The 26013-nt window shown below is 47.3% G+C and overlaps 1 protein-coding gene across 14 annotated transcripts in view; it reads left to right on the top strand.

The window, feature by feature from the left end:
* Positions 1–26013, top strand: part of MICAL3 (microtubule associated monooxygenase, calponin and LIM domain containing 3) — a 178793-nt gene that overhangs the window by 2758 nt on the left and 150022 nt on the right. For 12 of the 14 annotated variants that reach the window (XM_082765508.1, XM_082765510.1, XM_082765526.1 and 9 more), the window contains exon 1: positions 19079–19265. The exons of 1 other annotated variant lie outside the window; for it this stretch is intronic. The gene's annotated coding sequence lies outside the window, so the exon portion shown is untranslated. Of the gene's footprint in view, positions 1–19078; positions 19266–19768; positions 19861–26013 lie in introns of those variants that run through there. One more of the 14 variants, XM_082765523.1, reaches the window with a different exon arrangement.

The raw sequence follows: 26013 nt of genomic DNA on the forward strand, positions 1-26013 counted from the left end.
TGTGGGTCAATTAAATCCTGTCTGCCTGGCACTGCATCTCTTCGCTCACAGATTCAGAGTTGCATGCCCTTCTAATGGTTAATATCTCTTCTTAGAGCCCCACCTGCTGAAATCAGTTGGTATCAGTTAATCTCTCTCTTTCCTCTTTTCCAAAAGTGAACAGTGTGCTCTCATGGTTGGGAGAAAAAATCCTGAAGGTGCTGACACCATATGGCAAATAAGAAAAGTATTTTCTCAAGTCACATTGTTTTAACCTAGCTTCATAACTCCTCAGTACTTGTCTTTTTCAGTGTTTTTAAGACATCTGTGCCCCATTTTTAATGCAAGCTTTCTATGCCCTCCTGTCAGTTATCCCTACGAACCAATCCTGCATGCTCTGCGTGAGTTGCAAACTGCAGCAGACGTCACAGACATTAACAAACCCGTTTGCGTCTCAGACCGCTGGTCCTGGCTCTTATGTGGCTGGGTCTTGTGATGCCCATAGAAGCTGCAGCTGGAGGTTGTTTTAGGAAAGCTGGCAGCGCTTTAGAGTTGCCTGGTAACAGCATCCATCGCTGGGAGAGGATCGGCTGGGGAGGGACCGTGCACTGATGCAACCTCTGCGTCTGCTGTTCCAGGGCACACATACCGTACCGCTGGGCACCCCTTGGGCGCCAGGTCCGCGGTGGGCAGGACTTCCCTGCTTGTTTTGGAGAGTAATTAAGAAGCCACTCTTTATTTTATTATTTTGTCTCCAAGCTTTTGTTACATTGGTAATGAAACAGCAGCATCTCTCTGTTTTTGGGGTGGGATTTTCCCCTTCCTTTGGAAGATCTGCATGCTATTTTAGGGCGTTACTGGATTGAGGGGTGTGATTCTGCTTTGTATAAAATTAGTGCCTGGAGCAGCATATTACCCCCGTTTCTCCTGTGAATTGATGTTCTCTTTCCCTCTGTCCCCTTCTTACTTGCTGGTCCTTCTCACCTTTCTCAGCAGCCTCACAGCAATACTGGGTGCAGACAAATGTAGGATCAGGTGCCTAATTAGTTTATGTGGACTTAAACACACTTGTTTACTTCTTGGCACTGGGGGAAGGGCAGCCCACAAGGAATCCAAGGGCTGTCTCTCCTGGAGGTTTTCAGCTTTAAAAGCAGCCTGAGCAGCCTGAAAGGGCAGGCCACAGTTTTCTAGCTTCATTTTCATTCCAGATGCCTGTTTGTGGAGGAAGTTGAAAACTCAGTCTGTATTACCAAATCTGAAATAATTTCTCATTTAGGGTTAGATCCGAAGTGTTTATTTCCAAAAAGTGACTCAGTGTAGACAACCTGAAAGAACTTGCTTGAAAGGTTATGGAAAAGCTAATAAACTGTAATTACCATATTTTGGAACTCTACCATAGAGCAGAACAGTTGCATTTCAAATATTTTGGGTTTAGTCAAAGTGAACTTCAAGCTATAACTTTCCTGTCTCCGACTGCAGTCACCCTTTGGCAGACATAGCTGGGGGAATTTGGTGTGCTATTCCCAGCACAATTAACTCTCACCCCGGATCAATGCTGGCTCGTCTCTGGGAAGCAGGAACACAGCAGCTCGTGTTAGTGCGTGTCAGCCACGCGCTGCAGAGACAGCGGCTGCTGTTAAACTACCGCCGAGAAGGGCTTGGACCAAGGTGGCTCGTGGCTCTGCAGTGCTTGCAAGATCTTTCCCAGCATTTCCAGGGTGAGAGCGGCCCGGCTGTGGGGACAAGGACTTCAGGGAGCAGCAGGGGCTGCTCCGTGGAGGAGGACACATCGTGAGCCTAGGGCAGGTAGGGGCAGTGCCCTCTGACCAGGGTGCAGTCACACCCGTGGGATCTGGAGGGCTGACAGCATCAGGCACTGATAGCAGCACCAGCACCAGAGGCATTAGGATCAGGGTCCGTGCCAGGAGTCCAGTGGGGAGCACCTGGAGATAGGACTGCAACACAGGTCCAAGGTCTGCCCAGGGGCAGTGACAGCACCGCAGGCTCCTACAGCTCCAGCAGAGCTCAGGCCAGACCCGGGTGCCCAGGATGGAGCTTACATGGAGCCCCCATCCCTGGCCACAGGGAGCAAGAGGCAGGGTGGGAGTCCCTGCTGAGGCTGCTCAGGGCGTGGAAGGTCTGTCAGTGCTGTCAGGGTGCAGGCCCTGGCACTGACTTCCTAAGCTACTCCAGGTGTTTCCAAAATGATTGAACAGCTAGATAGCGTAGTCATTTTTTAAGCAGTTCTACTGATTAATAGACTTGTGCAAGTGCCTTGATTTAGCTGAAAATTAAATATGTCCTGGGAAGGTATGCGTCAAGCATTAAAATTATCCCAAGTCATCTTAGATGCAGAGTTTATTGACGAGAGATTTCTTCCTGTACAGTTGTTCTCTCTCTGAACATCAGCTTCTCTTTTCATAAAACAGAGGTAATATTTTCATTGTCTTTACTGCCTGGTAGAAGGGTTATTAGTCTTGCAGTTTGTGTTGTATTTATGAAATGTTCTGAGAGCTTTGGATGAAAAGAAATGAATTAAGGTAAAGAGAAGAAACAGAAGTATGCTGTGGCTGGGTGTACTAGCAAAAGAAAATTACTCATGAGCAAAGTAATGGAAATGAGACTCACCCATAAACATTGGCCAGTCCCATGGGGATGGTGACTGGGGTGGATTCTGCCAGATGCTCAGAACTTAATTTTTGCATTTGGGGACAGAGAGCATCTGCCCTCCTGTTCCTCATGAGGTGTATTTGTGAGGAAGCACCAGAAGGGTAGTAGACAGCAGAAGATTATAGCTGCGTGCAGGTGTGTCAGGCTGGCACCAGGAATACAACTAGGTCATGAGGGTGGAGGTCAATGCAAACAGGAGGGAACATTTAGAGGGGAATCAGGAGGCCGTGCTAAGTTTGAAAGGGAGAGTGGACGGACAGATCTGACTGCTGACAGCCTTGGCAATTGGGAACAGAACCGTAAGTAGCTCAGATTTGTTCTTTGTGTTCAAGAACACTGATCCATGCCAGGACTCAGCATCCCGTCTTTCTCGTGTAAAATTAACCAGCAGTTAACATTCCCCATGTGCTGTAAGCTGCCAGAACAATAGGCCTATTCTAAGCTCCCCTTGCAAGAGTGTCTCATGCCAAAAGGTGTGTTCACCAGAAGAAACTCAGTTCTAGGAAGATACTCAGATAATTTTAGGAGGTGGAATCAGTGCATGCTAAATCCCCAAAGGAGGTGACTCGCAAAGTAGTCTTAGCTCGGTAAATCATTACCAAAAGCTAGGCTAGAAGCACTAAAACACTTTGTATAACGCGCACAAACTTTGTGACTTCATCCTCCAAACCGCTGTTTTTTGTTTTCCTAAGTTTGCTGTGATCAAAGCTGGTTCTGTGCTCTCACCACTCATGTGACAGCAGAAGATTCAGACTGGCCAGAAATAGGACAAACATGGGACTGGATTGCTAGAGCTGCCTGAATCAGAGGGCTAGAGGAGAACTGTGAAGCACTTCCTAGGCTGCCTTCACCACTGCTCAGCGAGTCAGAGGTTAACAAAGAACCTTATTCTTTGAAAAGATAATCGACACTGAAGCCAAGTCAGCCATCCCACAGCCAAGTAAGCCCTGGAGATCATCAATTTTTGTGAACAATGGCTGCTGATGTTCAGGATTCAGTGAGTTAAGTGGTTAATCCTATACAGAAAGCTGCATTCATAATGGCATTTAAATGGAGGGAATCCACCCAATTCGACCCCTAGAGAATTGCTTCCTGCTGTTACACTGATGGATATGTCTATAAATACCACGGTAGCCATCGGCAGATAGTATCTTGCAGAGTTGAAAAGCCTCTTTCTATTAAGTGATACATTGATCTTCATGAAACAGCAGCAGCCTGGCTTAATGAGCCAGGCTGCTGAAACCAATGCAGAAACCAAACAGAAACCAATCCCCTCACTTTCACAGGGTGACTGTAGCCAAAGAGAAGGACGATCCATATATTGTTTCCTTCTTCATTTGGTGAAAAACATCAGAAATCTCCCATACATACTCTTTCTTCCTCCTGCCCAGTCATCCCCAACCAGGCTGTTTCCTTGTGTTCTGTATCAGGCAATTGTGGATCAAACCATCCTTTGCAGCCTTTTCCTGCAAATCGATCCAAACTTAGCATTTGTTCATCAGAAGAATCCACTGGTCCAGACAGTTTTTAGCGTAAGTGTTGATGGTCCTGTGTTTTTTGTTTGTTGTTGTTTTCTTTAAAGATCAAAATCCTAACTTTTTTAAGCCTATCCCATCATGATGCCAGGCCTGACTCATAAACATGTCCATCTCAGAGCTGCTGGTACTGCATACGTATGATGTGTGCTTACGCATAGTACGTGGCCTTCTGCCCCGTTCTCCACGCCGCCTGTTTGGTCTCCGTGCCTGCACGTGCAGACAGGCCTCAGGACAAACTTCTTAGAAGAAGCCAGGACTCCATGGTCCCCCCAAAGCCATGCTCAGAGCTGCTCACAATGTGAGGATATGGAAGAAAGGGGCACTGCGAGGGCAGAATGCTTAGGGCGCTCACCTCACCTCTCTCCCTTCTCCCACAAGTTTTGGCCTTCCTCTCCCTCCCCACAGCCTGACAGCGGCCTTCCCATGGAGATAAATTCTGTCTTTAGCACTGTGCATGGGTGTTTCTGCTTAGAAGTAGTCCTACACTTGCCTGGCAGTGAAGGAAGAAAGGAACGTTACAGGGACTTTGTTTTGGGACTAGTCTTTTGCAGCTTCAGTGTCTTTGAATGTGAGACAGGCTTTTGCTTCAGAAACTCGAGAAGGAGTTAAAGTAAACTGGAACATCAGAGGATGGTCATGCGATTCAACAGCTCTGCCTGCCCCAGTTGCTCACACAGTTGGGTCTGCCGATCTCAGTGACTCAAAGAAAGGAGCTGTCATTAGCTCTGGGGAGCCAACACACTAAGAAAATGGTTCTCCATTTTCAGCAGTATCAACAAAATTGTTTACCGAGTTCCAAAGAGATATATTTTTGGCATCGCTGTGGCCTGATTTGGCCTGCTGAATGTTACTTATGAGTAAGGAGGAAAGAACTTGACTTGACTCTCAGTTATAAAGCAGAATTTGTATGGTTGACAGCTATAGAAAAACAAAGCAAACCAAGTTTTTGTGTGTTTACCTCATCTGATCCGGGGAGACAATGACGATGGGGCCCACTGCTTTCGACAGGAGGGACACCATTTTTGTAAATCGCCTCTCTGGTCCCTCAGAACAACCACAGCCTGAGACTCCCAGGATGAGACATCGCTTCTACGTCTAATTGTAAGTGGCCTACTCAGAGTCACACACGGCTGTGGAGGAGCTGGAGGGGGGCCTCAAACCTTTTTTTCTAAGGGAATTTCTGTCACAGGCAAGCTTCCTCTTCGTCATTTGAGGCCACGTCAACTGTGACTCTGCAGTGGTTTGTAGTCTCTTTTATGTCAACAGAGCCCTGCTTTGGTTTTCTAGAGAAATTGCAGAACCAAAGGTATTTCCAGGACTCAGCCTTTATGGGGGAGCCCCAGCCACCTGTGGTCTCTGCTGAGGGAGGAGAGCAGAGCCCCCTGCAGATGTGGTAAGGGGACAGCTGCAGCTAAGGCTGGATCCTGAGCCTGGTGGCCAGGTGAAAATGCTGCTAAGTGGGTAACCAGCCACAAGATCTTCACTCAGGTTCCGTAAAAATACATGTGGCAGTACCAGGAAAGCTACACTCTTCGAACAGCCACGGGTGGATGGTGTGGCTGACTGCACAGCTTGGGATAGAAATAACAACCGTGGCAGCACTGTCTTCATCCTGGCTGCTGCCTAGGAAGGGCAACATGGGAAAGAGTAAGAGCACAGAGAGCAACAACAGTAAAATAAATAGTAGCCTGATGAATCATTCATGCCAAGGGTTTATACAGTGCTTTACCTATCCAAAGCACAGTGCAAAACATTAGCTGATTAACCTTAGTTAATAATGCAGGTCATTAAATGAAGTGGAATGAAAATGGTTAGAGGAAGCATGGAGTATGAAGGCTTCCTGAAACGATTAAATGATTTTTCTGGCTTTGACGGAAGGAAAAAATTTATTCCTTTAGGGTTTCAGTGTGTTCACAGTGTAGGTGTTATTACTGCAGTTTTAATAACCACCTGCCTAATTCCCTGGAATAGGAGATGACATGCAGCATAGCCAAAGGTGTCTTGTTTGCTTGAACAACATCTACAGTTATGTGAGACTAATAAAAATGAGAATTATCACCAATCCTATGTTTCAGGGGAGAGAATGATGGCCAGCTTCTTGGAAGAAATCTTATTCCTTCAGCTGTTCCCTAGCAGGATTATTTTTTGCACATTCCTTTGCAAAACGTAGCATTTGCCTTTTCTGGGAGATAGGATGTGGTTACGGTGTGACCTACTGCTTTACCTTAAGCAGCAGGGGAAGATGAAGCTGTTCTGTCACTCAGGGCAAGGGAATCGTGCAATGAGCCTGGCAAGCAAAAGACTGAGAATAGTGCAAGTGAAAGCTAATGTTTTTAACGGGCTAAATCATCTCCCTGCAGCACGAAGACGGGAGTCTTTGGCAGAGAATCACTGTGCAACTCGATTCCTGGCTGTGACATATTTAGGCTTGCATTATCACCTGCTGCCCACACGTATGTGGCATAAGCTCCTCAGAGAACCTGTGAAGAGATGCATTTTCAGTCAGCTGACCTGAATCACTTCTTTGTTGCTGAGCCCCTGAAACTGCTGGGAGGAGAAACGTTTCGTGCCAGAGCAGTACAACCTCAGACCAAGCACGTAGCCCTGATTTCCCAAATTCAAAGGTTGACTGACTGTATCGTGTAAGTCGGGTTTTCTGTGTACCTGAAACCTGATAACTTGGTATCTGCCACAAGTACAATGCAAGCAATTGGTGCTGCAGATAAAGCCAACAACCTTCAAGAAAGCAGTGATTTAATAGACTACTAATTGCTTTGATACCTTTGCTACCGTCCTTATAAAGGACTACAAAAGTCTGCGTTTCCTTATGACCTGGGATACTGTCACTGTAAGCAATGAAAGCTATCAGACCTCCTTTTTTCTCCTCCTTTTCCTCTGTCTAGCTCTCCTGGGGATGGATGATCCTGGCAGCTAGACCTGCCCCAGGCTTTTGCCTTTTGTTTTCCTGTACTTTTCTTTTGGCACAATTCAGAAGTTTTCAGTGTTGTGCTTCCACAATCACATGCTAAAATATTTGCACAGCTGTCTGATGACAGAAAAGGGGAGAGAGAGAAAACCCATTCCTCTGTTATTTGAAAATTAAAAAAACAACAAAACAAACAAAACCACCACCACCACCAACAAAACCAAAGGCAACCAACAAAAACAAACCCACAACCAGATTGTAAAAAAATCGTCAGTTTGTTCTGCTCTTTTGCCCTGTCTGGTTTTCCCCATGTCCTTCACCTTTCTCTTTTCATACACATAAACCCACCTTTTAATGCTTCTCTTAAAATGCTCAGGGGTTAAAAGCCCATGGGGTTAAAACGCCCATGGGACTCCACTGCCCACCTGTGTGCACTCCTTTCAGCCTGCTCCCGGCATACAGAAATAGGACCAACTCCTACAGGCTATCATTAGGCATTCTTCAGGCAAAATTCTGACTGAAGTTGGTGGAAGTTTTGGCAGAAGGGCTGCAAAACTAATTACATTCCTCCCCCAAGTATATATATTGGATGGTGATGAGAGATGAGAAAATACTGCCTAGAAAGAAAGTCCATTAATAAATGAGAACTAGATGTGGGGAAGAACAGTTGATTGAATTATTTATAATGCAGTTATAAAATTGCTGAGTTGCTGGGCTTTCCAGAAACCTATCAATAACAGGCATGACCATAGCAGCAGTTAATAAGAGCACAGACAAGCAGGAGCAAGGATCTCCATGAAAATCGGGTATGGAAATGTTTCGCAAAAAGCCTAGCATAGCTAAATCATTTAGCACAGAAGGTATTTTAGAGAGGTGGTAACTCTCTAATGGCCTGGAAAACTCATTGTGAGTTTTTACCAGCAGTGCACCACAGAATTTCAAGCAAAAACTGAGCAAGTGTGGTCCCCTCTTTTAAAAATAGAAAAACGGCATAGGTGCTCCCTGATAAGGCTAACTGTAAGTCATGGTGAAAAAAGAAAATATGTGCAAAATGTGTGTAAAAAGTATCCCTGGGTAGTGACACTAAGAGCAAAAATGAATGTCAGTATTTAAAAGAATGAATATTGCCACAGGTTTTTTGTCAGTTACCTAATTATTGACCAGTGATGACAGCAGATATGCTCTATTAGACAACCTGTTGCAATGTCTGGAAAGTTTAACTTTTCAAACCTTCGGCGCCTAAAAGAAGTGAAAGTGAAAAGGCCAGCAAGGCCTTTTTCAGCCTTGACATCTCTAATTCCCATGCATGCACTCCCACTGCAAACAATCCACTCCCTTCCTACACGCACAAACACACTCCCTGCCTTTATCCTGCCCTCGGACCACACACGCATCTCTACCCGCTTGCTGCAGCCTCCTCCCTCGGACACAGGAACCCCTTTTCTGAAGCCGCTCCTCAAAGAAAGGTGTGTTCCCACCCCAGTCCACCAAGTTTGAGGGTTTTTTTTTAAGGGTTTATTGATGTCCCCAGTCACAAACTCCAGACAAAGCAGTCCTTTCTGTGAGGGAACTTCACACCCAGGAATGTGGTCTGGACATCTATGGACAAAGGGACATTCATGTTCCCGCTCCTCTTGCCTCTTAATCCTAAAGGAAGAACAAATGTGCTGATGTTAGCCATCCAGCTGGGTTTAGGAAACGTGTCCTGCTGCGGATGCACGTTTACGGTATCTCTCTTTTTGTTTGTGGCGTGAGGCTGAGGTGTGCAGGCACAGGGACACGCTCTGTCTGTGCTGGCCTGCATTCAGCAGCCTGGATGGCGTTTCCAGCCCGTTAGCCTCCGAAGCGTTCCGCTCCTGAAATTAGCTTGATGAGGCGACTGATGAGAAAATGGCGCTTATTAGCTGCTGTCATTTTTATACCCTCTTCCAGAAGTAATGGTACAGCAACTCATGATCCCATTAAACCTTCTAGTGAGTGCTCTGACTGCGAAAGGACAAAGCTGCAAACAGCCAAGGCTTCTCGGTGCTGCAGGCCAAGCCCGGCCACCTCCTCTCCCCTGTGTCCCCCTTCAGCTTGCATAACCCCCGGTAACCCAGCACTGCTCCTTCTCAGGATCGTCTTCTCCAGGGCACAGCTTCGTTCTGAATGGCCTCATGCTATCACACCCAGGGGCACCAAGTTTCTTCCACCAAGCCAAGCATAAAAACGTCTGGAGGGGAGGGGGGTCGGCAAGACAGATGTATTTAATTATATGTGCCAGCCAGCATTTCCCCTAGGTAAGATTAAGTGTGCAGTTCAGCTTCTGATCTAATTCCATTCTCGTTTAACATCACTGAGGAAGGAGCCATAAACTGCCCGCTGTAATGCAGATTTTTATAACGTGCTTTCATATTTTCAGTAACCTCCCGTCTGTATGGAGCCAGGTGCTCGTAACCCTGGGTGTACTCGTAACTAATTTTTGAACAAGCCACTACGCCGCCATGCCAGGACCGGGGGGTGCTGTTAGAGCCCAGCATCTTCAGGGTGAAGGCTCCAGGCTTCCCGGGACCGTCCCGAAATGGGCTCACCTGCTTTGCAGACATACTTCTGTGCTGCCCCGTCTTGCAGCATTGTCATGGGCACCACTGTATTTGGTGATGTTCTCCAAGCCCCACGTTTTGGAATCACATAAGCACAGGAGAAATGTAACTTCTCCTAAACCAAATTAAATCACAATTTTCTTTTAGTATTGGAGAAAAGCTTGGAAACTGAGTCTGAAGGCAGAAGCAAAGATGAGTAACAAAACTTTCATTGTTACTGTTATTGAAGTCAGGGATTTTTGTAGCCCACTCACAGTTTTCTGAATGTGGTTCAAGTCTCTCTAACCCTTCTGGCCGATACTGCTGCTCTGAACAAGTCCCATCTCTGCTGCTTCAGATTATATTGGGAAAAAAATGTACTTAATCCCCTGCCATGATAGGATCTTTAATATCTGGATTTTGGCATCAGGAGGCCTGTCCCTATCCAGCAGGTTATGATGAGCCATCGTCAGGGAGAGCTCAAACAATTTGGGTTAAAAGTGAGGACAGGAAAGTTAGTGTGGGTTTTAACTGCTGCTTGTTTGTTTTTGTCCCTACCACCTACGTGTACAAAGAGCTGTGTTTGTTATGGGCATCCTGAGAGAGGAAATCTCTTACCTTAAAAGAAGCACTTGGCATTAGGAGAGAATAATATGGAGAGCAACAAAGAACCATTAGTGACGTTTTATTAAGAAGATGAGATAAATAGTCTCTCGTAAACAAGTGGTATTATTTAACTATCCAAGGATTTGCTTTCCAAAACAAGCCTGAATTGTTCATTGTCCAGCAAAATAACGCCTGCTCTGCAGTCCTGACTTCTTCTCTAAATAGAGCACAGAGTCTGTAAGGCTCTGTGCCTGCGGGCTGTCCTACCACATTACTAATGACATTTATGTCAATGCTGTCATAAAAATATTTTAAATAAGTAGAGAACAGCAATGTTCAGACAGAGAAAGGATAACGTGAGGAGGCTTTAGTTCAGGAGACAGGAACAAAGGAACTCTGCCTGCCCTACAGCTTCCCCGTAGCTGTAGACGGGGCCTCACAGACACACTTGCACTCGCTCGTGTTGGCAGAGAAAAACCTGGCAGAACAATGCCCCGTTGCTGCCTCAGCTGCTCGGTCACCTGCTCAGACAGAATTATGGCACCCTGTCCTAGCTGTTCTTCAGGCACTGGTGGGCACGCATTGATGCTCCGAGGTTTGCCAGAACAAGGTTCCTCTTCCCCGTTGCACATGCCGCAGGGTTTCCCAGGGGCAGTGACGGCTCCCTGGGGATGCTGCCACACCATAAAAGAGATGGGGCTCCGGGAGGGGAGCAGCCAAAGGTGCGCGTGTGGGCAGGAAGCACTCGCTGTCTGAAACAGCCTTCCTTGAGAATGGGTGGCTTACCCCAGTCAGAGGCCTGGGAGGAGGAGGAGGAGGAAGAGGAGGAGGAGGAGGGGGCAATGCGAGCATTTGGGGCTGCCGCTGCCGCCCGGCTCCCAGAGGAGACCACTGCTGCGTTGCCATGGCAGTGGTGACGAACTGGCAGCCGGAGCCAGCATCGCCCATCTCCCCCAGCCCCTGCGCGATGATGCTCAGGGAAGGACGCGCAGAAGGAGCTTCGCATCCCGGTCCCCAGCTCCTTTTTACTTCACCTTCACCTTGCAGAGCTAAAGAAAGAGAGAATTGCCTGTGCAGGCTTCCTGGGGAGAAACCTGTGCGGAGGCAGGGCCCGAGGAGCGGCGAGGGGCTCTGATTTGGGTGCTTGCCCTGGCAGAGGCAGGCGAGCTATGAGCACCTGTCGGGGAGGAGCTGACTTGTGCGAGAAGGTCACTTCTACAGCCTTGCTCTGTGAGTACTGACCCCGCTGGCCTCTTGCGCCTTCCGCTGAAAATGTTTTCTATCGTTTCTTAGCAACTATAAAAATCTGTTTTTCCCTGCTTTGAAGGGGAGGGATTTTCTATTGTGCTAGCTCTTTTAAACAACCTCCATGCAAAATCTGTGAAGGTGCTACTGCTGGATTTTCTGCTCTAGGCATGAAGTCCTGCAGGGGCTGCAGACTTAGCCACTTGCAGCAGGTTTCTCACCTGCTGGCACCAAGCAAGCATAGTGAAATCCGCATTGTAATACCTGCAGTTTGCAGTCAGAGCAGCACAATCCACACCTGAATGCATCGGTAACAGGTAACATCCTAGCCATCTGATACAGCGCTATCCAAAGATCAGCTCTTTCATTTTCCAGCCTTTGTTATACATCCTCATTTGTTTTTGTTAAGATGAAGAATTTTAGCAGTAAGCAAACCAAATGCTGCTTGGAACAGGTGCAGAAAGAGTATTCTTCATATGTGGGTTAGGGTTACAAATAATTTCTGTCCAGTGAGCCAAACAAATGCATCAGATAAACCGCTGATAAAAAAGAACGATTATATTGGCACAGATCCACCACACTCCACTGTAGCACATGGATATCATAGGCAAGCACACGAACAGACAGTAGGAAACATACAAAAGCCATGTGTGAGATCAGTCAAGAACAGCTAACAATAGGCATCTCTAAATGTATTAGGGCTACAAAGCAGTCTGAGAAACAGTTTAAAATTCACACTGGCAAAATATTAATTGAATCTCAAGATCCATGAAAATAATATGCTGCTTTATAAAAAAACAATCAGGCATTGGGAAAAAAAAAAAAAAAAAAAAAAAAAAGTTAGAAAAAAAAATCAAAGGGATCTGGCACACCATAGTTCTGAAATCTTGGTTAAACTGCAACCCACTCGCATGCAAGCTAAGGGGATTTTTTTTTTTTTTCTTTTTTCTCCAGATGAATTTGATGCTTGTTCTGTTCCTTGGCCAGACAGCAGCACTGGGGCATCTGTAGCTGTAATCTCATTAAGACTATTAGACTGTGCTTGTGCTTGTGTTCTGTTGCTGGCATGGATTTAGGCAGCCAGATGATCCTCAGAGCATGGATGGCTCTCACAGTTGAGAGGAGATGGGCTACACTGTTTTTCATGAGGTCTGAAAATATTACAACTTCTGCTTTGGAAAAGCACTGTTTGCAGTCCAGCCGGAAAAGCAAATAGCGACAGGTCCACTCAGTCCACACACAAAAGGGAAATTTATGAACATAGTTTCTGTTTGTGGTAATGGGAGTCACATGTGTAAGTTCTCCACACAATGAAGGCAGAATACACTCCCTTCAGTGTGTAAATAGCATAAAGATGTGCCTGTGCGAGCGCTGGCATGAGATGCTGGACTACAATAAGAAAAACAGAAATCAGAAATGAATTATTTGTTCATTTTTCCACCCCAAGAAGCAGTTCTGTGTTCTGCTTTGTCCACTCTGTTACAACTAACACAAGCACTGTAGCTTTTGCTTTTTTTGGAACATTCCACCAAACTTTAAAGTATTTTGATGGCAAGGGATGTTTCTAGGGTCGGACACAAATTCTTCTCATTCCATTTTATTACATTACTCTTCATTACAATTCCTTAGGACTTCATAAATACCTGTTTTTCCTTTTTGCATTCCTGCATCACACAGATATTAGCAGCTGGTTATGTTCCTCTTCAGCAGTGGTGCTTAAGTACTTCTGCATGTAACAGGGTTTCCAGCCCCTCTGTGAACTCTGCACATGCAGACCTCCTGCACATAAGCCAGTACCGGTTTATGTCATTCGTGCATGAGCCTCGGGAAGCCGTCTTTGCTGAATGAATGCCAGTGTACCACACAGTTCATAAATATGTAAAAGTAATGGGCCCTATCCCAACAAGCTCAGATTCAGAAACGTTTAGCAGATGTTCTGGCTGTGGGGGAGGAAAACAGGAGATGAATAAATACAATACTGCAATAACAAATACTTTGTTGATGAAGCCGCACATGAATTACAATGACAAACACACCCTACCAGGACTTTGACCTACCCATGAAACAACATAAACATGTTTTATTAATAGTAGTTCCACGTTTTCAGGATCAATAAAGTGACTTCATCTATTTACTTTCCCCTTTTTATTAATACTTCTCTAAACAGTGATGAATTTGGATGGAACATAGGTAGAGTCTTTTTCATAGCTTGCCAAAGGACAGATCTAATACTACGAGTAAAACAGTGAGGTTCTCAATGAGGACCCCAGAGCCTTTTGCTAGAGAGCCTAACCATGGATAAGTTATGAGCTTGAAGAAAACTTCCAGACTTGTTTGAGAATCAGGCCTGTTGGTTATTTCTAGACAACAACACAATGGAGCTGCTCTACACAGCTTGTTTAGAGGAGTAAAATGGTGTTGTTTTAAAAACAAGTATACAAAACATGGCTCAGACTCCTTCCTAATCCAAACTCAAAAAAGGAAACACGCGTTCTAGACCTTAATGCATGCTATGTGGAGTAAACCAGACCCAGGGGAAGCCCTGCACAGGCAGCCCTTGTGCAGGACTCTTGTAGACCAAATTAGGTCAAGAACCAATGAGGTGTCTCGGTGACGACGTCGTAGGCCTTTCTTTCCATTCTACTCGACCAAGGCATATTTAAATCTTTTTCTTTAGTCCTTCTCAAGGACTATCTGAGTAAAAGGAACTGCTGTACTCATGATTTTTTGTTTAATACATTAATCGCATAGGATGACAACAGTTGTCTTCTTGCATATTTACATTTTGCTCATTGCCCTTGTCTTTCTGCTTTAGGTGGTCTTGTACCTCTTTACATGTCCAGGTATTCTATAAGCAACCATGAAGTCAAAATCATCTGGGTTACTTTTCCTTACTGTCCTGTACAGTTCTGGGAGGGATTTTTCTGCCCTTGTGTAGCCTTTCTTTTAGGTTGTCTCTATTAAAAATAAAAATTATAGTACAGTGTAGTGAAGTGAAAGTTGTGTGTTTCTCATTAGCTTCTCATATGCCCACAGTCCTGAGTAGTAGCAGCAAACCTGACTGCAATTTTAGATTTTACTACTTGGACAATCTGTGAGCAGTGAAATTACCTGGAGTGTGTGTGGACAGACCCAGAGTCTCTCTAATTCCTAAAATACTCCCAAATGCTCAGTTTACACTCAACATTCAGCAGATTTGCAAGTAGCTGCAGGGAGAGTTTCCTTATGAGTTCCTATCTGAACGTGTATTTTCTTAGCCTGAAGGATTAGAAATGTTTTTCTAAATGCTCAAAGTTTAGTGGATCAGGGGGCTGGCTTTTTATTGCTCTGTCAAGCTGGAGGAGTTTTGACCTAGAAAAGCCTTTATGTTTACAGGGTGAGCCAATAAGTACTTTTTCAAAGTGAATTAGACTTGTATTTGCTTTCCTGTAATGAAACACCACTAGCAGTTTATTTGGAACTCAGCTGCCACCCCTGCACACAACATCACTCCAGATTAGTGTGGACTTGTGTGTTCAGGGGTGGTGGAAAGGGTTAAAAACTTTCATTATATAAATATTACAGTTACTCAAATGCTCATGCGATAAATATCCACTGGCATGCAAGACATAGGGTTCATGATGACTTCTGCCTTGTATTTCAAAGACAAATTGAACACCTGTGTTATTGCTTAGGGGTTAAGCTCTTCACATTTTCCCCAGAATTGGACACTTTTTCCTGCTAACGGTTGCAGCTGATGCAGAAGACAGCAAATTTTAAGACCTCTCTAGACTAGATTTTCTCCGCTGTCCCTCGGTTTCTTCGGGAAACATTGCTTCTTTTGGAAGCATTCAGCAGCTGGTTTGTATACAGATTGCTTTTACATAAAGGAACTATGCTTTAGCTACCCAAGTAGATGCGAGCATCAGAAAATAAGGCAATATAACCCATCACGGAGATCCCACATTAAATCGCCTCCAGCAGGCAGCAATTTAAATGCAGTGACTTTTAGCAGAAACACTTTTGTACAGGAGACAAAAGTTCTGGTTAATGGAGAGCATTTCAAATGCTTCAGCGTCACTTTGCTTTCATGTTGTTGCCTTGACTTTTACAAAGTGACATGTATGTGGAAAGCACACAAAACCCTCTAGCACCATAAACATCACGCTAAGATGTACAAACTGGAGGGGTGTTTGCAGAACACTCCAAGTGCTCCTTCTGTTCAACATACCAGTGGTAAGGCCACAACTGGGAGCACGCTGTGTGCTGTTCCTGGCAGTGAAATTCAGGACAGACATGAACTAAACTGAGAGACTCCAAATATGAGCATCACGAATCACCAGAGGTCTCACAGTGTAACCTGGGAAGACTGATAAGAAGAAATGGCATTTAGGTCCAGAGAATGTAATCAGAAGTGACACAGTACGTCTTCATGCAATGAAAAGGCTGCTGCAAAGGTGAAAGGAACAAATGTTTCCTTTGTCTTTGATGGGTAGCATGAGAAATAGATTTAAATTATGGTAAAAGGGATCCAGGTAAATCACTATGGAAAAACTAAAGGCAAGAAGAGTGAATCATGAGAACAGACTGGCTTGCCTGCGTAGCCTGTGGTGTCTGCAGCGTTGGAGGTCTCTAAGGGGTCAAACAGATGGGGCAGAGATGCTTTCACAGGGATGGAGTTAGAGGACCTCTCAAAACCCCTTCCAGCCCTGGAATTCAGTGATCGCCTCCTCATCTGAAAATTCCCTTGCTGTTTTTACTCGTTAGTTCTCAGTATTTGAAGAGGTTACCAATTCCCACAGGACTGGCCATGCACCTGGCCAGTTCTGAGTTCTGGAAGGCTGTCAACAGAATTCAAGATTCCTCGGCCATTTTTAGTGTGAAAATAGCTTTGATATCATGGAGAAACTAAAAGCTTCTTTGGATTTTCTTCTGTAACTTGCCTTCCTTGCTGTAATCCTTCTCTAACCGGGAGCAGCAGCTGGCCCTTGTGAACCAGCTTCAGTTATTTTAGAACCTGAATATATAAAGAAGGCAGGCACTATTTTTGTATATATTGATTTTTCGAAATGGGGCACTGTGCCATAACCTGACCTTATTTTGAGCAGCAGCAGCTCACCTCCTTTTAAGAGCTGAATCCTGAGCCACGGTGTTTTTCCCTGGGTTGGTTTGGGACTGCTGCCTCGACTGCTGGCCAGCTTACTGGAGGTGACTTCTGGAGCGCGAGGCACCCGGTTTTATGGTGCTTGCAGGCACTTGTTCACGGGGAATCGCTGCTTTGCTGACACAAGGTGATTGTTATCTAGCCCAGTGCAAAGCAGCAGTACTGTAAAGGCCTCAGGGAAAAAGACGGTGATGGGCTCACCTTGCACATCACAAGCCTGGAACATCAGAACTCTGCAAGGCTGAGCTGCAGGGTTTCAGTTTTCTTAGCTTGTTTCTATGGAGTAGCCATTTTGTAGCGATATCCCAACCCCTCGCTTTTGTGTGCTCTCGAGGGTGTGTTTTATTAGCCTAAAGTTCTGTATGGTATTGCCTTGCACCCTCCTCCCCTCTGAACACCACGTGCAGGCAGTAAAAGGAGACATGCAAAGGAAGCACAGTGCTTTGTTTTTGCTTTAGTTCTACTTGTTTAAACCCTTCCTCTTACAGTGCATTGTGAAAACTCCTCTGGGAATCTGACAGCATAATGATGCAAATAACCCTGTCATATGACTAAGCCTCTCTGTTGCTGGATTCCCAGATACCAAAGCAAAACGTACAAGTCTTGCTGTGGATGGCATAGGCAGCTTCATTCTCGAGTGCAGATGGACCTCCAGTTCCCTAATGGGAATTGTTTGGGTCCTAATTAGCATTTTACGAAGACTACTGTTAAACTGACAGCCCTCCTGATTGCTCAGAGGCAAAGTGCCTAGCTGGTAATCAGTGGACACACTGTATGCATTGGCCTCTTTGAAAGCATTTAAAAATATCTTCTATATTGCCATCTGTGAACCCTCTCCTCCACCTACTTCCATCTTGCAGTAATTTAACACATCCTCAGCCTGCATCTTTGTAGGGAAAAACACCTCAATCTTTTGGCTATCAGCAGTTAACATGAGCTGCTGCCTCCCCTGCAAAGAAGTGCTACACTGCTGACCTTGGGTGACTTCCAAAGGGGGAATATCCACTGACTGCAGGTCTGCCTGCCCCTTGGCACCTGCACGTGTACGAACACAGGCACCTGCTCAGGTAAGGACAGACATCCTTGCCAGATTTTCCACCATGTAAGCTGAGTCAGCTGGCTGCGGCTCTCAAGTGACTGCAACCGGTAGCTCTAATTTCTATGCTCATGGAAACTCCATCAGTAAATAGGGTGGGCTGAGCCAAGTTTGTATCAGCCAAAGGCTTCCCTCCATCTGTTCTCAGGCAGGGATATAGATAGCGATTTGGGAATTGTGCACTTCTGGCTGATATTTGTCACGCCACAGCAGAGTAAGAATTTCCTCTGCCATGTCATGAGCTCATTTGGTGCATCTCTTATGAGCGGTATCATTTTGGTTTGTATCACGTTATTGCAGGACCTGACTGCTTTTCAAGCCAAAATCAAACCCAAAATCTTTAACAGTTTATGGAAGTCAAAAAAAATCTGTTAAGGTAGGGTTGGAAAACTGTGGCTTTGGTATGAGGTTAGAACCGTATGGCTCTGGATACAAAAGGAGGTTTAAATAATCTGCTGGAAAGGCCTATTTAAAGGAACGGTGGTGTGCTTTTGTATTACCATTGCTGTTATCATATAATCCTGGGTTTGTACCTAATTCTTAACTCCTGGATTATTCACGGTGCTTCTGTACTGGTTTGCATTCCTGCTCCGTTCAGGTGCGTGTTAGCTGGCTCCCCTGGCTCGTGGGCATCCTCAGCTGAGCATGGCGAAGACAATTTATAAACACGCACTGCTTACGTACAGTAAGTGGTACAGACAGCAGTGAAATATATCTAAGCAGTACAGAAACATGTAAGCGCACAGACGTGGGTGCATGTATATACTGTGCGAAGTGCTCTTCCTGACAGCCAGCTCGGATGCAGAGCACCCGGCCTGGGAGCAGCACTTTGAGAGCGCTTAAAACAGCAAACGCGTGCATACCTTTACAATACCCATACGCACACTGCACACCCGCGGGCTTTCGGTGCTCTCCCGCAGGGCAGGGCACGGCTTTGCCACCCCCCTGCCCCCTGCCCCCCAGCACCCGTGCTGTACCCCCGAGGGGTTACTCGGAGGACCCTCCCTCAGCGAGCCGACCGTTACCAGCACGCGCCCACCCCTAACGGCCGCCGCGCGCGCGCACTCCCCCGCCCGGGGCACTTTAAACGGTCGCTGCTTCGCTCCGCCCCCTCCCTATAGCCCCGCCCCCTCAATCACCCCGCCCCCTCGATCGCCCCACCCCCCCTTTTTTTTTTTCCTCCCCGCTCCGCCAATCCCGTTCCGCGCTCCCCTCCCCTCCGCCAATCACCGCCCGGGCCCTTCCGATCCGGGCGCGGGGTGGGGGCGAGGGCAGTACCATCGGCACGGCGCGGGTGGAGCGGGGGGGGGAGAACGAGGCGGGGGGAGCCTCCCCGCCCGGCCGCGTGGCTCTCAGCGCTCCCCCAACCCCCCCCCGGGGCCTTTCGGAGCTCCGCGGCAGGAGAGGGGCGGAGCGCGCGGGAGGGGGCAGCCCCGCCCCCCGCCCCCCGCCCTGCCAACGGCCGGCGGCGGGCAGCGAGCGGCCGCGGCGTCAGCCCCAGGTGAGCGGGGAGCGGGGCCGTTGGCGGCCGTTGGCGGCCGTTGGGGGCCCGGCAGGTGCGGGCCGGCGGCGGGCAGAGCCGGCACAGGCGGATCGGAGCGGAGCGGAGCAGAGCAGAGCAGAGCAGCGCCTTCCCTTCCCTTCCCTTTCCTGCCTTTCTGTCCCCCTCCCTCCGTCCCCAGCCGGGTGCCGCGTCCTGCTGCAGCCGCACAGAGAGGGGGACGCAGGGAGCGGTGCGTTGGGAGGGCAAAAGCACATGGACTGAGTGTGTGAGGGGGGTCGGCACAAAGCCGGGGCTGCCCGGGGCATAAAAGCGTTGGGGGTCTGGGACAAGGCACGGCATTGCTCGCTGTCTGTGCCCCCCGGCCCTGAGGCAGCTGGGAGGGGCGCTGGGCAGCGTTTGGCTTCTGTGGTTTAAGGCAAGGAAGGATGCTCACCTCTGTGGGCAGTCTGCCCTCTACCCCTCCTTCCTTCTAGTTTATTTTTATTTTTATTTTGGCTTAGCATCAAGAGGAAACTCAAATACATCTCTTCATGCTCTGAGGTGCTGGAGTTGTCTCCATTCAAACGTGTTTGGTGCGACTGGGAAAGGAAATGTGAGTTTTTGCTGATCTGAGACAGCGGTAAATTAACAGCAGAACTGCCTCAATTTCATTAAACAGGAGCCTGTTTCACCCCACAGCTCTCAAGGAGAATTCATAATTCTCCCTCTTCCTGCTAGAGGCGTGCAGTGGCAGCACGGCTTCTTGCTGAAGGCACAACCTGGTTGCTCCAGCAGAGATCAGCTGTCCTGAAACTGCTGCTTCTGCAGTGGGCAACACGAGAAACTGCCTTGCATGTTTGAGAAAGGATGCTGGCAAAGCTACGGAAACAAGGAAAACCTTCTTACCACATTCCTTTCTATCAGCCTGCCACTTCTGCCTTCTCCCGAGATCTTCATCTGGGTTACATGTTAACCTTTCTCCTTTCTTTCCCCGATAGCATCTGTGAGATATGATCTTTTGTGTCTAGCCACATGGTTAAAACTAGTCTAGGCTGTCCTTGCTTTGTGTCTGGATATTTTTTTGACACTCAACCATTCAAAACAATGACCATTTTACTGAAAATGGTGTTTTTGGGTTTGTTCACCATTAAGGCTTCTAGCAAAATCATTCTCAGGTGGGTCCTGCAGGTACTGGCATGGCCAGTTTTCTTCTTGGTCGCTTTCTGCTGGCATGGAGAGTGGCATAAGATGGAGGATTTGACAGGTAGTCCCAGCTGTCAACGCTGCCAACCTTCAGGCATCCGCCGAGGCCTCCCAGTTTTCTGTCTTCACCTTGCTCATCCCGAAAGAGGAGTGGCAGATACGGGCGCTTTTCCCCCACCATGCAAGTGAGTCGTGTGAATGCCTCTGGAGCTGTCGGCCCCGAGATCTCCAGGGGTTTTCTACCTGCCAACCCTGCCTGAACCACCACAGCCAGGCAGTGGGCCGAGCAGGCCACTGCTTTCTGTCCTGAGCATGTGTGTTTTTTTTGCTGTGTTCCCTTCTTTCTTTGAATCCACTTGTCTGGCGGTCATCCCATCCCTCGAATTGGAGCCTGTGTGCAAGAGGTGTTTTCTTGCTCTGCTTCTGTGTAGCGTACTGCACAGGGGAGTTCTGGTTTAGCCTGATCTCAGACGTTGTTGTAGGGTACCAAACATAACTTCAGTCCTGCAGTTTTCCCTTTTTTGTGCAGTTTCTAACATCAGGGATGTTCGTCTGATGGTATGGGTCTTCTGCTGGGTTTGTCTGCAGCAGTATTCCAGTTGTACAGCTTAATTAAAATCTGGGAAATAAACCACTTATTGCATCAACTTCCTCGTTGGCCAGCAGGAAAATTGTTTGGTATTGCTGCTTTCTGCCCTGCTGCTTGGAAATAATTCCTCTGAATCTGCAGTGCTTTGAAGTGGGGCAAGGCTCGCTGGGAGCTGCTGTGGTTGAGGGAAGAGGGCATTTCAGAGCACTGAAGACTTTATATTAAAAAAAAATAAATCTCTCCCTTTCAAGCTTTCCTTTAGTTACGTCCCTTATCGTTGTGGCTGCAGTATGCTTTGTATGAACTTTGTGTGATGTTGAAGGAAGTCTCAGGGTATAATCCTCTACTCTTCGAAGTAACTTTTGAACTGAAGTGACTTAATGGATAGTACAACTTTTAGTGATTTCCCTTTAAATTATTAAGCTCTCTACCCTAAATCTGTGGGGAGACTTCTTGCTGGAAGTTAAAGTGTAGGCAGAACAGCAGCATTTTTGTGGTATCATATCTTGACTTGCTATCTGTGCCATGCAAGTAAAAATGCCTGTGGCCGTGCAAGCCCTTTCTAATATCTCTATCTTTTTATGGCCTTGGTGGAAGTGTGGTGCTTGTAGTGGGATGGTTGGGAGGCCCTTCTGGCCCTTCTCTTGGTGTCTAAATGCGCAGTGTGGGCTTGCACAGCTGTTAAAGCGGGCTTCTATTTTGCCAGGTCCCGTGAAAAGGTTGATATCAGCTGCTCCATTTCTATGAGACTGTGGCTTGCAAAGATTTGCACCATTTCACACTTGTGTTTTTTCAGGGCTCAGTAAAGAAATGAATCTTGAGGCACCAGAAGCCAAGTTTGGCTCATACCCAGTTAAAAGCACAACACCTGGTACCCACCCAGGGATTCCCAGGTAACAGACTGCGCTGGGTCTGGTGTTGGGAAGCGTCCTCTTAACGCTTGCAGCATCATGGTCCTGCGACAGGAGGAACAGAGGGGAGCTGGGAGACTCGTCTCCTCTGCCATGTGGTCATCTGCACAGAAATGAGGAAACGTGTGCCTGGGAGTCTTGCTTTAAACAGCCAAATGGAAGAACGTTTCGCTGATCTTTTCTGTAGAACAAAGTTATTCCCAAAGGTAGGCGGTCGGTGTGGATGGGGCTCCGTCTGCTGGAACAGCAGAGAGAAAAGCCTCCTGAGGCTCAGGAGGGGTAAACAGTTTGGGGACTGTGGCCTGATTCTGACAACTCGCTTAGCCAGGGAAATCACTACTGAAGTGAGGCTCCCGTTGAGATTCTGGGAGAGCTGTGCCTCTTCCTGCATTGGGTGGAAAGAAAGATGAGCTCAGAGGTAGTCGCCTTTGTGTATGGTTTCCTTGGTGAGCCTGGGAGGTCAGTGCCTTGCACCTGGGATTTCGTCTGGGTCTCCGAAGTGGGGTTTGGCTTCCTTTGGACTTTGCAGGGAGAGTAGGACTGCTCGCACGGCCAGGTAATGTAGGGAAAGGCTGGGAGTCGATGGCACCTGGTCTGCTTCTGTACCTCAGAGAAAGAGAAGTTCATGCATGTGAAGGTGGATGGAGGAGGTACCCAGACGCAGACAGCCTCTGTAGCAGATCTCTGCTATTGATTTTCCACAGTGCTGGTATTTGGTGTTCCCTCAGCAAAGGCAGGTGGGCTACAACTGGGACCATCGCTCTATCTGAATACTTCTCATGTTGCTTTTGCATCGCATCTAAAGCCTGTTGCATTACACTTACGCCTGGAGACCCACCCAGGGCTCTGCTGTGCCAAATGCTGTGTTAAAGCACAGTAAAAATGTCCCTGCTCTGAGTATTCTTTGGCTTAATAAGGCATATGAGAGTGGAAGAAAGCAGATACCATTTTCTGTTGATGTTTAGAGCGGTGAATGCTGGCAAGTTTTGAATTTGGTGCCTTGGATAGAATATGATTTGATAGTGGATTTATTTCAGGATGTGAGCCAGCCTTCAAATCATCCTGTGGGGCACTTCTGAGGCTGCCAAATGTCAACTCTGTGGGCTTATGGGGGGGTGTGTGTCTGTGAGAGGTGTGTGCTTCTGAATGGTCTGCGAACCTTTGTCTCAGAATATCTGGCCCTGCTTGGGCTGAGCGTCAGCAGCGCTGAGGGACGGAGCCTGGCATCCCAGCCACAGGGGAGGGTTTCTGGTGTCTCACCCTCACGTGTCACGGAACAGTGGCACCAGAAAACTGGCTTTTTGGGTGCCTTTGGGGCAGAGCGTGCTGTTTAGGTTTGCTACTCAGTGCTCCTTTTGGTTTCCTCCTCTTATGCATTTTCCTTCCGTTAGCACATTTTCCTCTTTTCTGTCTCTGGTCTCCCCCAGCCATTTGCTTTCTCCCTCAGGGCTGTTTGCTGTTCTACCCTTCTTTGGTGCATGGAGGAGAAACCAGTGACTTTTTTTGAGCAATATCTATAATCCTATTTCTGACTGGGGGAGCCAGAGGGAACATAAGAGCAGGGTATGTCTCACGGACTGGATTAGCTGTGCAGCTTGGTGTATTATTATTGTTCTGAAGTGAATCAGTTAATGTTAGTTCAGAAATGCTATAGTCCCAACTGTGATCCGAAACAGCTAAATTGCTTGGAGAGTGTCACTTGAGATGTTTGCTTCCTCTGCAAGAGAATTCTTCTGGTAATGTGCCCTTTTGTGGATGGTTGTCTAGATGTCTCGTCAGTCTGGAGAGGCTTGTTTTTAGTGCTATCTGCTCTCTGGAGAGTTTATTTTTAAATAGTTGCTGAAGCAACAGTCTTGTAAAAAGCTGCAGTGTTAGGATAGAAAGAATTAAAGTGTTTAGTAATCCTTCAAAGGGATAGAAGTAATTGTTTCTATCTTCCCTTCTCTAAGGCTAGCTGAAAGCACTGGTGAAACCGCGTTCTCGTAGAAGACTAGCTTCAACATTTTCTTCCTCAGAACCCCTCTGTTTCAGCTGGGGAATGTCCTCCATTTAAAATAGCGTTTAAAGACCGAATGTCTGAGTTCAGGAACGGCTGTGCCCTGTCCTTCGCTCCTGCTATACGAACATGGCTTATTTTCTCCCAGGATGAATTCTGCCACCTGGAGATGGGCCGTGCCTTCAGACAGGCACTGTGTCCCCCGTAACTCCTATGAAGCAGTAGAGTGGTGCTTTAGAAGCCAGATCATTTACTTTTTCCACAAGAAGCATTTTGTAAGCTTTCCTTCTTTGTGCCAAAACCTGAGATGTTTACTCTGTGCCAGAAAATTTCAAAGCAAACCTATTTCAAAGAGGTCAAATCTCCTTATACTCTGTTCCTGGGGCATCGGAGGAGCTTTACGTTATATCATTTTCTTGATCTACAGTTCTCAGTTTGGTTGTATCAGCACGACAGTTGTGCTTAATGAAGCTGTTGATTTTATTAGGAATCGTGTCGTGTCACTGCTGAAACAGATGATTAATCGAAGGCAATCACAAACATCAGCACAGACGGAGCGATGAATGGACTGAGAGCAACCCTGAGGAGAAGGACCTGGGGGTGCTGGTGTATTAAAAGCTCACCATGAGCCATCAATGTACATTTGCAGCCCAGAAAAGCCGACCGTACCCTGGGCGGCATCAAAGCAGCGAGGCCAGCAGGGCAGGGAGGGGATTCTGCCCCTCTGCTCTGCTCTGCTCGGCCCCACCTGGAGCCCTGCGTCCAGCCCTGGGGCCCCCAGCACCAGGACAGGGACCTGTGGGAGTGGGCCCAGAGGAGGCCACGAGGCTGATCAGAGGGCTGGAGCACCTCTCCTCTGGGGACAGGCTGAGGGAGCTGGGGGTGTTCAGCCTGGAGAAGGGAAGGCTCCGGGGAGACCTTACAGCGGCCTGCCGGTGCCTAAAGGGGCCTGCAGGAGAGCTGGGGAGGGACTCTTGGTCAGGGGGTGCAGTGACAGGACAGGGAGAGTGGCTTTAAACTAAAAGAGGGTAGAATTAGATTAGGTATAATGAAGACATGCTTCACTTGAGGGCGGTGAGGCCCTGGCACAGGCTGCCCAGAGAAGCTGTGGATGCCCTGTCCCTGGAGGTGCTCAAGGCCAGGTTGATGGGGCTTTGGGCAGCCTGGGCTGGGGGAGGTGTCCCTGCCCATGGCAGGGGGGTGGAACCGGATGGTCTTTAAGGTCTCTTCCAACCCAAACCCTTCTGTGATGATTCTGTGATGCAAAATGTTACCTCCAAGTATAAAGGGTTGTCTTCTTTCCAGGTCTTTATTCCTTTACTGCTCTGTTCCTGTGGTCTTCAGCTATCACAAAAGGCCCTTTGTTGTTCATTTGACTGTTAAACTGCATTTATTTTATGCTTCATCAAGCTCTTAATGAGCTCTGGGTTTGTAATATCACAGGTCTGGATCTCCAAGGGTGAGAGAATCTGACAGGTTTCATGAAACTGTAGGGAAGAACCACCGCACGGGAGGATATCCCAGGCAGGCAAGGCTTTTTTGATGGTAGAGAGCAATGGTGGTAAATTCTTCATTATGCATTTATGCATTCATGCAGACTGATAACTCACAGGCATGATGCGTTCTCACAGTCAGAGTCTCGTGGTGGATTCATCCATGAGGCACAGTTCTGTGGTCCCAGGCTGTTAAGAAAGGAAGGGATTTCACAGCCATGATGTACAACAGAAATTAAAAAGGTAATGGAAACAGAGGACAGGGCAGACACAGCCGGGTATGTTCAAGACGTGGAGGTTTGACTTGGCCCATGAGGCCAGTGTGTGCTGCACACCAGCCAGTCTGGGTTCTTCCTTTCCTTGTTGGTGTCACAACAGAGATGGATCTCGAAGGGAAGACTCTGCAGTGGGCTGTCAGATGAGCACAGTAAATCAAGATGAGCGCTAATTTCTTCTGTTGGATTTGGGGATGAATTGCCTTACAATGCTGTGCTAATTATGGCAATTGAGGAAATGATTCACAAGAGTGGGCAGCTGAGCGTGGTCCTTCTAGCAGCTGTCTTAGCTTAAGCTA

This window comes from Aythya marila (assembly GCF_965140915.1).
Source record: "Aythya marila genome assembly, chromosome: 1".
NCBI lineage: Eukaryota > Metazoa > Chordata > Aves > Anseriformes > Anatidae > Aythya > Aythya marila.